At 36.3% G+C, this 14241-nt stretch overlaps 1 long non-coding RNA gene across 3 annotated transcripts in view; it reads right to left on the bottom strand.

Moving 5' to 3' along the window:
- The window catches only part of LOC148130945 (uncharacterized), a 62755-nt gene that overhangs the window by 39431 nt on the left and 9083 nt on the right, over nt 1-14241 (bottom strand). For 2 of the 3 annotated variants that reach the window (XR_015749126.1, XR_015749125.1), the window contains exon 2: nt 6056-6153. The exons of the other annotated variant lie outside the window; for it this stretch is intronic. This is a non-coding gene — a long non-coding RNA (uncharacterized LOC148130945). The remainder of the gene's footprint in view (nt 1-6055; nt 6154-14241) is intronic. 3 annotated transcript variants of the gene reach the window in all.

Raw genomic sequence — 14241 nt, 5'->3', positions numbered from 1 at the left:
CTTATAATCCTTCTTGTGCCCACCCATGTTAGTCAGCATTTGCTGATGAGGGACATCAGCGCCTGCATTTCTTACCATTTGGCTTCTTAGTTTTCTTCTCATTAAAATCCCTTTACATCTTAGCACAAAATTACCTTCAAAACCACATCTTCCTATTAGAGATACTCAACCAATTTGATCTTGCCAGGAAATACTACTTTGGGGAGCTGAAAGAAGTTGAAGCTCGTAGATGATTTTCAATAATAGCACCAGGTCTTGGAATAGCCCCCGTTCTCAATAAAAATTAGATAGAGCCCTACTTTGGCTACCTTCTGGAATCAACTAAATACAGAGCTTATATGGAAGCCATTTGGCACATAATGTTATCTGTGCTGCACATTGAAGGCTGCTGAATTATTGAGAAGTTGAGATGTTTTATGGTTAATTAATCATATTTTTAATGATTTTATGAAAAAAATAATCTTAATTTTTGTTTAAACACCAAGAATCCTTCAAAATTATGGCAGGATGGATGTTGTGTGTTGTATATAAAATAAATGATATCCTATTTCTAGTTGTAAAAAGTATATTAATCTCAGTCTCAGTGCAAACAATCCTGAGTTATATTATCAAACTAGTCCAGGTAATGGCAATAACCTTTAAAGGATGTTCAGCTAGGAAACTCAGATTCAATATCTGATGTCTTTTGTTAAAAGAACAGGTAACAGAAAATCATCAGCTGTCAGTTAGAAGAGAAAATAATCTTTAATAACATAATTTTACATATTCTAACAGCAGCCAGAATAGCTTATGGGCAAATGTGGAAAGGGACTAATGTTCCAACAGAAGAATTAGTCTTACAAAAAAATAACAGACTGCAGAAATGGATATGCTTACACTAAAAATGAAGGAAAAAGAAGAATTTGATTATTACTCAATTTGGCATAGATTGTACGAATGGTTAGAAAATAGAGATAAGGAATGGAAAGTGAAGATTATATAGAAGAATCCTTAAGAGAATGATATATAGATATGTAAAATAGATGAAGATAGATATTAATAACAAGCATAAGTAAGGACAATAATCATTGGTGGTGTATATGAATAGTTGATAGACAGTATAAGATAATATTGCATGTCGATGCAAAATGCTGCTGAAAATGTAAATTTGATTTGTACTGGAGGAAAAACAATAAAAATCATTTGGAAAAAGAAGAAGAGAAAATAATCCAGATCACAAATGGTCAGCATGATAGCACACAGCACGCAGACAAACAACTCCAGAAAACCTTGGCCATTTCCCCCATTGCCCAACTGATCTCTCTTCCTGGACTGCTTTTCACAGCAGAAACAGAAAATTTGGATCAGTTTTCTAGGGAAGAAAATTGGCTATGTTCCACAATATATTGATGTCCAAAACAATAACCACAAGTTACTGTACAAATGAAACAGTGTAGTTAATGTATGTCTTAATGTGTCAAAAGAACACAGAAAAATTGGATAAATTAAAGAACCCATGATTGTGTTAATCTTGGATTCAATGTTGTATGAATACAATATCTATATCACTACCACATAATCTAACCATCATCAGTTGCATATGGATATTTGGGTGCAATGAGCCCTACTTTTCATAGTGGTACAGAAGAAGAAACCTTGCCAGATTCAATATTTCTAAACCTTGGTTCTTATGCCTAACACTATACAGACCAGACTAATGCTCACTTTAAAAAGAAAAAAACAAGAAAAGCCTACAAGCCTCCCTCTAACAACTATGCTAGATTTTGATTTTCTATCTTTTTGAAGTAGTAAAATGACTACCAAATGTAATGGAAAGAAGGGAGGGAGGGAGGAATCTCCAACATCACTAAAACAAAAAATCACCCCAAAGTTTATTTATTTGTTTGCTTGATTTGTATCTTTTTATCTTTTCATCTTTATTACTATGGATCTAATACTCCTTCCTCCTCCTATTTTTTTCACAACAACCTCCTGAGGTAGGTTGGTTTGAGAGAGAGTGACTGGCCCAAAGTTAATCCACTGGCTTTTTTGTGCCTAAAGTTTCTACCTAGAACTCACAGTAGTCTGGTTTCTAGATCAGCACCTTAACTCCTACACCAGTGATTCAGCTCTATCCCTCCAACTTACCCACTACTGTCCTTTACAATTAGAACCTTATCTTATGGAAAGATATCTTGATTATGACCTAACATTTGAAATGAGACTTAAGCATATAGATGAGCTACCAAAATATGGGTCACAACTAGACGCCTGAAAAGAGGTTAAAAAAAAGTTTTAATGATTTGTTGAAATAATGGTCATCCAGAAATTGCATCCCACACCAGATAAGTCTGCAAATACCATGTAACTCTTCATAAAGGTATTGCCTCAATGTGTATGTTTTTCTTGTGATCATCCTACCTTCTTTATTAGTTATTAGATCCTTGGGCCAAGCTGTACAGTTAAGAAGTACATGCAGAACATATTAAATTCCTCCAATAAGCAATTTGCAGAAAATTGTTTATTAAAACTTTCAGCATTGCTAATGGCAAAATCTTAAATCAAAAACATTAATGGGTTATAATGTGAGTCAAGTGGAACATGTTATCAGGGTGAACCTAAACAAATTAGGATATCCTTTAAATCTTTCAGAATCTGAGCTGAAAATACTTTTTTTTTTCAATTTGTATCAGTCTTTTTTTAACTGAAATCATTTGTTCATCAAATATGCCACAACATTTACATTTTAATCGATTTTTGCCATCCATGATGTGAATGTCTCTTGTAAAGTCAAGGAGGCCAGGAAACTCTCAAAGAAAATGAGTTTCAACCCAAATTTCAAGCAGCAAAGCTATATATGAGTCTCTGTGGAAGTGAAACTGAATTTCTGTCTTAGCAAGGGGTTGAGAACACACTGGGAACTCACAGCAAGGTCCTTAAACATTTACATTTGATGGCTTACAGAACAGCCAAATTATGGTAATTATATATCTGGGTGCCATAAGCCAAAAGGCTCATGACCTTTCCTCTATAGATTTTTATTGCAGCTGGAGACATGATTATTACCATTATGATTTGCATAACACAGAATAGTATTTGCAATATTATATGCCCAAGCCCTTATAGTAGTTGCAACATTATATGAACAGCTCTTAATTGTTCATTCTTAATGGCAATGCTTGAAAAAAGATTCCACTCTAGAATATGTTGGACTGATCATTGCAGATATCATCAGTTTTCCAGAGTGGTGGCAAGTTGCAGGTCTTTTGGAGAACATAACAGTTTTTGATTTTGCCCTGTTTTGATGACTAGACTTTATTCTCTACATCAGGGGTGTCAAACTCAATTTCATGAGGGCCACATCAAGGTCGTTTGACCTCGGGAGGCTGGAGTGGGTGTAGCCAGGGTGGGTGTGGCCAACTCAATGCCATTCATGTCGGGGGCACCTGTGGTCGCCCGAGCACTCTGCCTGAGAAAACGGGCTCCTAAGCTCTGTTTTCAGTTGCAACAGCTTCCTGCAACTCTCTGCCAGAAAAAATGGAGTATGCGGCCCTCCTGAGCTCCATTTTTGCTGTCAGAGATACCGCAAACCAGTCCTTCACTGTTTTTTTTTTTTTTTTTTTAAAACAAGTTTTATTAAAAGTTTCAACAACAAACAAATCATTACATATTAAATCTTTCCCTGTCTTTCTACAATAATTTCCCCAGTATTCTCATAAAACACAAACAAACACAAACAAACATAAAAAAATCTTTTAGTAAAGTACCTTGGCCCCAGTTACCTCTCTTTGCATGGGCTAAAATAATAGCGCTTATCACTCTTCACAATTCTATCTTATTTAATCCATCTTAATTAAATCATTAAATTTGTATCTTTTGCCCATTCATTGTCCCTCTATCTCTTCTTATAATAAAAAGAATTTCTCCTGAAATCACTAATCAGAGTATGATGCCTTTCTATCCTCCCCCCTAAGTTAGTAAAATTAACATTCAACATAACAAATACCCAATTTGGTTCTGCTTGGTACATTCTATCCACCAAAAATGTTTAAATACATTGTATCCTCCTTTCCTTCGATATTTTATTACATTTTAAAAATCAATCATTATTAAAAACTTCAACATTTTAATTTCTTATTAAATCTTAAACCATTCTAATTTACTATTTCAAATATAAATGTTACAATACCATCTTCTGTACCTTAGCAGAATCTTTCTTACAGAAATTTATATTTCATCCTTTGTCTCTAAAAAAAATCCCTCTTCTCCCATCCAATTTTAAAGCTTTGAGGCTTTTCTCCGCCTTTCCCCTTTCTTTCTTCCCCCACCAAATCTTCCTACCCCCTTCTTCTTCTAACCTCTGCCTTGCTGGGATCCCTTCTCTGTAGCGTTCCCTTTTTCTCTTGTTTATTATCATTATATTTACTTTGCATCATATTTTTCTCTTTCTCAAATGTTTTTTAGATCTTAAGTCCTTCATTTTCCTTGCTCTCTTCCTTCCTTCTTCCTTAGATAAGTTTTGGGATTCAATGAAGATGGCGTCTTCGTCTCTTCCTTGTTGTTCTTCTTCCGTTTCCATCTGTTCCATTGTCTGTTGGTAATTGACCAGCGCCATTTCTAGAAATAGAAAAGCTTTTTCCATGCCATCTTTGCAGGCTGCTTTTGTTTGCTCATATTCATCCCTCAGGTCTTCAAAAAGGAAAGCCATTATAAATAAATCTTTTCTTTTCTTTATTCCTCTTTCTTCTTACACCAACCAAATATTCCGAGAGAAAGGCAAAACAATCCCAAAATCCACAATCCTCAATAACTCCAAGCAAGCCCAAATTCCCCCTTCCTCTTCCAGGGGTGGTATCAAACAAATAAAAAAAAAGAGTCCAAATCTATATTTTAAAGCCTTATTAAGATTATATTTCTGTCCTCAAGTCTTCAAGGCATCTCCTCCAACAAGATCCAAATTTTTATATTTTCTTATCCTCTCCCTTCCGGCTTAATTCCGTCGGAGGGAGAGTAAACTTTCCTTTCAGCACTCAAAATAGCCGCTTTTTTTTTTCTTGTGGAAAACATCAAAAACCATCTTTTCCAGGAATTAAATTAGATAAATCTCAAAGCCCTGGGTCGACCAAAAAGAACTTTCACTTTCAATAACTTTCTCTTCTTCCTCCTGCGCATACTTGCCCGGCTGTCAACTTCTTTGTGGCGGCCATTGCGGACCGCCGCTGCACCGCCCTGGTAAAAGGGGGTTCTGCCGGCCAGGGAGGGGATCTGCAACACCCCAAACCCTTCCTCCGGATCCCCTTACCTTCAGCTACCCCTGCAGGGCAGCCTTGCTCCGCACCCGTCCGGTCGGAGCCCCAAAACGGCTAGCGGCAGGGATCGCGCAGCCACGAAATCCCTACCGCTCGCTGAAGCCGACAAACCGGAAAAACCAAACCAGTCCTTCACTGTTTACAGGGAGGCCCCACGCGCCAGATCTAAGCACCCCGTGGGCCATATTCGGGCCCTGGGCCTTTAGTTTGACACCCCTGCTCTCCAGGAAGCCTGTAGAAACATCTGAAGCCCACTTGAGGTGTAGAGAAGAAGGCTATATTTTATCCATATAAAAAAATTGAAATGGGTTCATTTGGAAAGCATTGGATAAAATTCCACTTCTTACAAAAAAAAAAAAAAAAAAACAGGGAGCCTATTGGAGTTGAAAAGGATAGGTGACAAGGTGCATTCTTGTTTCATTCCTTTCCACTTAGGAGTTAGAGAGGGAGAGCAGGATGCTCTGGAAAACCACAACAGAGCTACACAGAATTATTTTCATGAGATGTTATGACCAAGGTGAGGCCACCCTAATTGATGAAGATGGCAGGCAATTTCCCCTGTAGCCAGTTTCTAAGAATTAGACTGAAATCTGCCATTAAATGAGTAAAGCACACATAACATTTGACTTAAGAGGAAGAAATGCCCTATTTTTGTTATATGATGAAGAACCAGACATTGATCAAGTCTAGACAGTTCTTCCCTAAATCTGGCTTGCTCCTTTGCCAAAAAGTTTAGTAGGAAGACTCCTGGCATATAGTTTACTTACTGTGCTTGACAAGTATATTTGGCAGCATTCATATGGGACACTCTCAACTCCTTCCTCACATAACAAGACAGTGATGCGTCTGCTCTGATCTTCCAGATCTGAAATGAGATCACTTTGTATGAACAAAAACTGCATAACAGAAAGAAACCCAGATACAGCCCTGATGCCATTGAGCTGTGTAAATGGGAAAAGCTATATTTGCAGTTCTACTTCTAGAAATACAACATCCAAAGGTTTGGGGGGTCCTGATATTTAAAAAAAGGAGAGAAAAAAGACACTCTGGGGGCTCCTAAAGAATAACGTGACTTAGGGTCTATGTCAGGAGTTGAAACTTAGCTTGTCCAGTCAATAGCAAGATGAAAAGGATATTCACATGATATGTGAACTATTAACGTAACCAATTATATTAAATCTGGTGAGTTTCATGAGCCCAGCCTATGTGGTTAGTTTATGATTAAGTATTTTCTGCTAGCCCCAGCAATTGAATTCATTAAATAAAACATAATAAGGTAACAATGGAGTGTTAATTCTATTATTTGGGCAATGGACTCGGTAGAGTAAACTTTCGTCACAACTGAGAATGACAAATGTCAGCAAGCCATTTCCCTTCTCACTCTGCGAGAAGGATCGTGCTACCCATGATTTTAGAACAAAAGGAAGCAACGCTGATTTTAGAGATCCTATAACCCTGTACCAGAGGTTGCAAACCACATAAAGACATACATGCAAAGCATACACACACACATGCATGCATGCATACCCAAAGAAACACACTGGGTTTTTTTAACGTTGCCTGCTGTGTAATATTAGCTATAAATATAATTACTTTTATGCAAGGGTTCCAAAGGGCTAAAAATATTACTTTTTACAATAGTTTTAATAAACTTTACAAATACAATGAAAAGCTAATAAGTTCTAAAGAAAATATTACAAGAAAAGAAAAAGAAATGGGAAAAAGAAAAGAAATATATATATATATATATATATATATATATATATATATATATATATATATATATATATATATATATATATATATATATACATACACATACACATACACATACACATACACATACACACATACACACACACACACATACACACACACACACACACACATATATATATATATACTTAAGAAAACAAATATATATATATATATATATATATATATATATATATATGTATGTATGTATGTATGTATGTATGTATGTATGTATGTATGTATGTATGTATGTATGGTGTTGCTTGGTTCGGTATATATATATATATAAATGACTCTCCTCCCTTCCAAGCATTGTATAAGCAATTTGAATGCCTAACACAGGGATCTCCAAACTTGGCCATTTTAAGACTTGTGGACTTCAACTCCCAGAATTCTCCAGCTAGCATGGCTGGCTGGAGAATTCTGGGAGTTGAAGTCCACAAGTCTTAAAGTGGCCAAGTTTGAAGACCCCTGACCTAACACCTTCCCTCATTCTTTAATTTTAACAAAAACTCTTCTTCCCCTATTTCATTGCTTGTCAATAATCATACTGCAAAAAAAAAAGATCAGTCCTAATCAACAAAAATCTATTAAAAATTATGTCAAGGCTTCTTCCTAGGTAAAAAAAAAAAAAGTTGAGAAAGGCTGCTTTGGGCCTTGAGTATGGACCACAGGCAGTTGGCAGCAATGAACTCCAACATATCAACTTCTATGGATTCATTTGCCTTTAGATTTGCATCATGGATGATCAGTTTTTGGGGAAATACAGTATATAGGTAGTCCTCGACTTACAACCTCAATTGAGCCCAGAATTTCTGTTTGTAGGCAAGACATTTGTTAAGTGAATTTTGCCCCATTTTACAACCTTCCTTGCCAGTTATTGAGTTACTGCAATTGTTCAGTTAGTAACACAGTTGTTAAGTGAGTGAAACGGCAACTCTGACTTCCCCATTGACTTTGCTTGTCACAAAAGGAGATCACATGACTCCGAGACCTTCCAACCCTCCATAAATATGAGTCAGCTGCCAAGCATCTGAATTTTGATTTTGATCATGTGACCATGGAGAAGTTGTAAGGGTTGTAAGTATGAAAAATAGTCATAGGTCACTTTTTTCTAGTGCTGTTGTAACTTTGAACAGTCACTAAATGCAATGTTATAAATCAAGGATTACCTCTAAATCCATTTGCAAGAAGTTCCTGGAAGCCATGGGCTTTGGGATCCTGATGCAAAGTGTGTAGAATGTCAGCCCTGGATCCATCTTGATTCAGATTTGGGGCTGCCACAAGGGGGGATGGGTAGCAGAGGTGATATTCAGCAGGTTCTGACCGGTTCTGGAGAACCGGTAGTGAAAATTTTGAGTAAATTTTCCACCTCTGCACTGGCCCTGCCCTCATCAATTCTCTGCCTCCCGAGTCCCAGCTGATCAGCTGTGTCTTCTTTTGTTGCCCTGCATAGGAGAACGGAGCTGGAAAGCAGGGTAGTGGGGTGGGGAGGGAATGGGAATTTTGCAGTATCCTTCCCCTGCCATGCCCACTAAGCCACGCCCACAAGCCACGCCACGCCCACAGAACTGGTAGTAAAAAAAATTGAATCCCACCACTGATGGGTAGCTGTGGGAACAAGAGAGTAGTGAGAAAGGAGGATAGCCACAATGACATTTTTTCGCCAGAGCTCAAGGTGAAGTCGCTGGAGTTTGGAGAGGAGCGACTGGACTTGGCAGAAGTTCAGCATTGAGGTGGATTGGAGAGTGTGACTTGAGGACCATCAGTTAAGGGGCTGGGTGCGAGTTTTAGTGTAGCGGGGGGAAGCAGAGATTCAGATTTGGGGTTTCCCCAGATGTGCCAATATGACTTATCTAATAAATTCTTACTTGGATGGACTTTGTCTCTGAGTGCTGAATTTGGGATGGAGAGTTTGGTTGGAACGCTGACATTGAACTTCATCTCACCTTTGGACAGGGGTAGGGCTTTCCGGTAGGGTTGGGATGATCTGAGCAGGTTTTTGTTTCCAAAATGCTATATATGGCAGTGATACATTTCCTCCACTTGGTCAGACAAGATTCAAGGACAAGATGCACAACTCTGATTTAAATTATGTGGGGCCAGGATTTCAGGTGACAGGGTTAACAATCACATTAATTTTATGGATTATTCCATAAAGCAGTGACATCTTTATTCAGATTCATATGGAGCCAGAAAAATCAGGTTTCTGTAATTAATAACTGTGAAGTGTATGTTGATGCAAATTGCAAAACATTTTTCCAGAGTCATTTTTGAAATATGCACAACCCTAGGATTTGCAGATAGTATAAAACAAACAATAAATATTGCACAAGCAAATGCTGTTTTTTCAAAATAAATCCTGTTAATTTCAGTGGAATTTTCTTACATATAAATATACATGGGATTACAACAGACCAATATAGACTCTGTTTAGTTCACTGGAGATAAGCTGCAGATAATATTGTTATCAGATAATTTTATATCTCATAACAAAAGAGATCTGATTCCAACTGTTCAAATTATGAAAATTCCTAGAATGTAAAGGGAGAAATCCAATTTATCTGAATCCAATGAGACCTACTCCTAACTAAATGTACAGGAGACTTCAGCCTGTTTTAAAATGTGTTCCATCAAAAATAATAGGACTTTCTTTCAAACAAATATTAATGTGTCGTGTATCAACCTGTTTCTTATAAACATAATAAAAATAGCTTGTAGGTCTGTCTTAGACTGCTTTCCAGGATGGGTCTTCTTTGCCTTTGTGAAGAATTGATTCAGCTGAAAAGTAATAAGCCAATCCAGATATGTAAGCAATGTTATTGTATCCTGCCATCCTGCCATGTCAAGGTAGCAACTACTTAATTATATTTTACTGGAGCAATAAATAAAAGTTAAATGCTCTTCCCTCCAAATATCAAGAGGCATGTATACATCTGTATAAATAATATGTCATTTCCAATTTATTTCCATGTAATAGGGTTGCAAGTGTCCAATTTGTAGCCTCAGTGCACAACTGTGATAAGGTCAGGCCCTGAAAAATTGTCATCGTATTAGCCCCGTTTCCATACAACCTTGTAAAAATGACTCTTAACTCAACATGTGCTCTATCATGCAAGAAGTATGGCCCGCCAAATGATTTAATTCAGTTGAGGTTTATATAAAAATGTCTCACTTGTGGCACTGAAATGTCTCCATCTTCTTTTGGGAGTATTTTTTAAACCTAGTGCTGTGTGTTTTTAATGAAGATAAAAATATACATTGAAAACTTTTATGTTCTCTCTGGAATTCAAGAGAGGCAGCATAGACAATGTGCCGTTGTAACTAAATAGCAGTGGAGAAGATGAGTAATTTCTTAGGATGGTGTTTGGAAAACAAGCAATAATCCTGAAGTGTGTTAGCTTCTATCTTTCCTTATAGAAATGTTTGGTATATGGGTTTTCCAATAATTAATTGAGCTGAATGTTTTCGGAACAACTTGTAAAAATAAGCTTGTTGGGTTATAAAGAGGAGCGTTTGAACGCTTACTAAGTAGTGACTATTCATTCTGAAAAATAATGGGATTAAATCGTTCTGATTTTACAAGTTTTGTCTAACAATTCACTACTCATTATCCAAAGGCTTTACAGAGCATATACTATAATAATGGCTTCATAGAAAGAAGAGATTATAATAAATACTGTGTAGCTTAAAAAATGGTAACAAATGGTAGCCCATAGGACGGGAGTATCAAACTGGTGGCCCACGGGCTGGATGCATCATGCCCATGTCAGCTCCGCGAAAGGAAAAACCTCACAAAACATCATGTGACAGCAATGTGATGACACCCATGCCATAGAACCTTTTTTAAAAAAAAAATAACATGCTTCATTTTTACATAGGATTGAGTACTGGGGGTTGGAATCAAGTACTATATGTGAAATGGGTCTTAAAAGAAATATAAGTGACAGGTAGTATGAATTACACTTAATTCATGAAGGGCATGATAGTGTTTCTCAACCTCAGCAACTTTAAGCTGTATGGTGTTTAACTCAGCAATACTGCCTGGGGAATTCTGGGAGTTGAAGTCCACACAGTTTATAGTTGCTGAAGCTGAGAAGACTGGCATCTCAATAATCTGCGATTTGCTGTGACTTCCTGTTGAGCCTTATTTGGTATGCTGGTTTTGCTACATAATTTTACATTGCTTAGGTTTGTTTGTTTTTTGTACACTACAGCATATTATTATACCCTATTACTTTGGCCATCTAATGAGAAGGAAGGACTCGTTAGAGAAGAGCCTAATGCTTGGAAAAATTGAGGGCAAAAGAAGAAGGGGACAACAGAGAATGAGGTGGCTGGATGGAGTCACTGAAGCAGTAGGTGTGAGCTTAAATGGACTCTGGAGGATGGTAGAGGACAGGAAGGCCTGGAGGAACGTTGTCCATGGGGTTGCGATGGGTCAGACACAACTTCGCAACTAACAACAACTACTACTACTACTATTTCAATCAACCCAGTGGGGTTTTTTTCCCCAGTGGCTCTATTACTGTATATTTAAATAGCAAGAGAATGAGAACAAATGTTCTGGTCTACCATTTTAAAATTTTCTCAGTTGAACCCTGGATTTTGGTTGTGTTGGCTGGAAATGCTAAGAGCTATGTGCCCAACCCACATGGAGAATGCTAGGTTGGGAATTACTGTTTTTAAGAGCCATCAAAGCATGGATAAAGTTCTTTCTTCATCACAGAACCCCCATTATTATTTTTAATAGCAGGAACTTAAACCGCTATTATAATATACCAGTAATATGTTGTGTGGAATTCATACATTAATTATTTCATATAATTATATTAATTAGTTTTAGTAATTTGGTGCCTATAAATTTGTATCTCTCAGCAAAATTATATAATACAAAAAAGTAATTGTTTTTTCAGAACTGAGGGACTTTCTATATAAACAAAAATATACTTCTATTTTTAAGTTATTTTTAAATTAAGCAGTTCTTCAGTCACCTTTAGAAGCTTTGAAAACTAAGGATCAATTGGGGAAAAAATAAGAGATGTCTATTCTTGAGATTTTAACAGTTTATGTTGACTTAGAGATATGAGCAAAATTAAGGAAAAATACATGATGAAATTTTAAAAATGTCCTTTTTCTATATCTGTTTTATTTATTTACTAGAATCATTCTGATTGCATTATATATAGAAATTCAAATTCTTGAAAATTTAACAATTATAGGAAAAAAAATAATGTATATTTTGATAATGACCATATTTACACATCCGGTCATATTGGACCTGTTTGTCACTTGCTACCTAATTTTTACCCTAGGGTCCACTTTTAACTGTATTATGGAATATAGCAAGACAGGTGAATTGCTTTCAGGATTCAGTAGAGCTTCCATATAAAGCAGTCAAACATCTTAGTTGCAACCTGTCCCATGTATAGCAAACTGAACACTCCGGGGAAAATGGACCAATGCAGTAAGATCTGTGATGTCTAGAAGAAGAAAAAGATATTATATTAATCTAAAATGAATGAAGCATGCTCAGGAACAATTAACCTGTGTGTCAACAATCAACACCAATTTCAGGAAACTCTTCAAAATGTTTTCTCTGATGATGAGGAGAAGGAGAAGGGGGAAAGGGGGAACAGGGAGGAGTTCATTTTATATTTCCACTCTTTCTGGATTCAGATGTAATTTTTTCTCCTTCTGCTCACAACCTCCAAACATTCATTCAGATGCTTTAGAAGTTTTTCCTCACTCAATCACACAATTGCATGACTTTACAAAAAGGACATATGATCTGCTCAAAACAAATAATTTATATTTGCTAACAAGCTTGCTCAAAGACATTCTTTAGAGACAAAGATGAATTAGATGTAAGAAATGTGGCCTATAGTATAGTGGATATAAAATGTGTATTAAAATGCCAGGTTTTTGAGATGTAAAAAAATCAGACCAAGATAAATCATTTCAATTTTTTTTCCACTATTAATATAATATATAAGCAGTATAATTCAACTGAAAACTAAACTGAAATATTTGTGAGGGAAGAATAAAAATAAAAAACATACAATAATGTGGTTGCATAAGTGTGCACAGACCGTTATAAGTAGGGATATGTCTATGTTCAGAATTAACCAATGACATTCAAATTGATCAGTGGTGATATTCAAAAAATTTTACTACTGGTTCTGTGGGCATGGCTTGGTGGGTGTGGCATGTTTTGATGGCCGTGGCAGGAGAAGGATACTGTAAAATCCCCATTTCCTCCCCATCCCATTAATCTGCTTTCCAGCTACAAAAGAAGACCCAGCCGATAAGCTGGGACTCAGGAGGCAGAGAATAGATTGGGTTTATAAGTTATATTAAAGGCAGAAAAAATATGAAGTGATTTATCTTGGCCTGATTTTTTTTATTGTACATCTCAAAAACCTGAATCTTAACAGGTGTGTACAGACTTTTTATACCCACTGTATTCTGAATAAACAATTCCTTTAAAAATATAGGCCAGACTTATTTTTAATTAAATGTTTGTTTCTGATGTTTTTAAAATCATAAGAACCTTGGTGGCATAGTGATTAGAATGCAGTATTGCAGGCTAACTCTGCCCAGCGCCCACAGTCTGGAATTTGATCCTGACAAGCTCAGGGTTGACATCCTTATGAGATTGATAAATTGAGGAATCAGATTGTTCGGGGCAATATGCTGATTTGGTAAACTGCTCAGAGAGTGCTGTAAAGCACTACAGAGTAGTATAAGTGCTATTGCTATTAAAATTTTAATCACAGAAATGGTCTTTTTTTTACAAATATATATGCAGTTCTATTTCTATTTCTCTCTCTCTGTCTGTGTGTGTGTGTGTGTGTGTGTGTGTGCGCGCGTGTGTGTAGTAATGTGATTCCTCACTTAACAATACAAAGACAATATATGAAACATTATTTGACAGAATCCCTAAGCTAAAAGCCCATCTAAAATTTACAGTGATACAAGATTTTCCCTCATTATAATTTCTTTTATGTGGCTGTCAAAAAATTCTAGCTATCTGATAGATACACGTTTTAAAGAAATCAAACCTTTGCATTATGAAGAAGTTTCAAATGCTTCAACATAACATCATTGTTTAATCATTAATCATTATTGCTTAGTCTCCTTTTAAATGTTGGGGTTAACATTTTAGTAGAAAATGTATGTTGTCATAAATTAGAAA

This window comes from Notechis scutatus, chromosome 4 (genome assembly GCF_049901735.1).
Source record: "Notechis scutatus isolate UNSWTSFEM ecotype Mainland chromosome 4, rNotScu1.2, whole genome shotgun sequence".
In the NCBI taxonomy this organism is placed as follows: domain Eukaryota; kingdom Metazoa; phylum Chordata; class Lepidosauria; order Squamata; family Elapidae; genus Notechis; species Notechis scutatus.
Note: the sequence above shows the minus strand (reverse complement) of the source record. Positions and strands in the feature narration are given on the sequence as shown.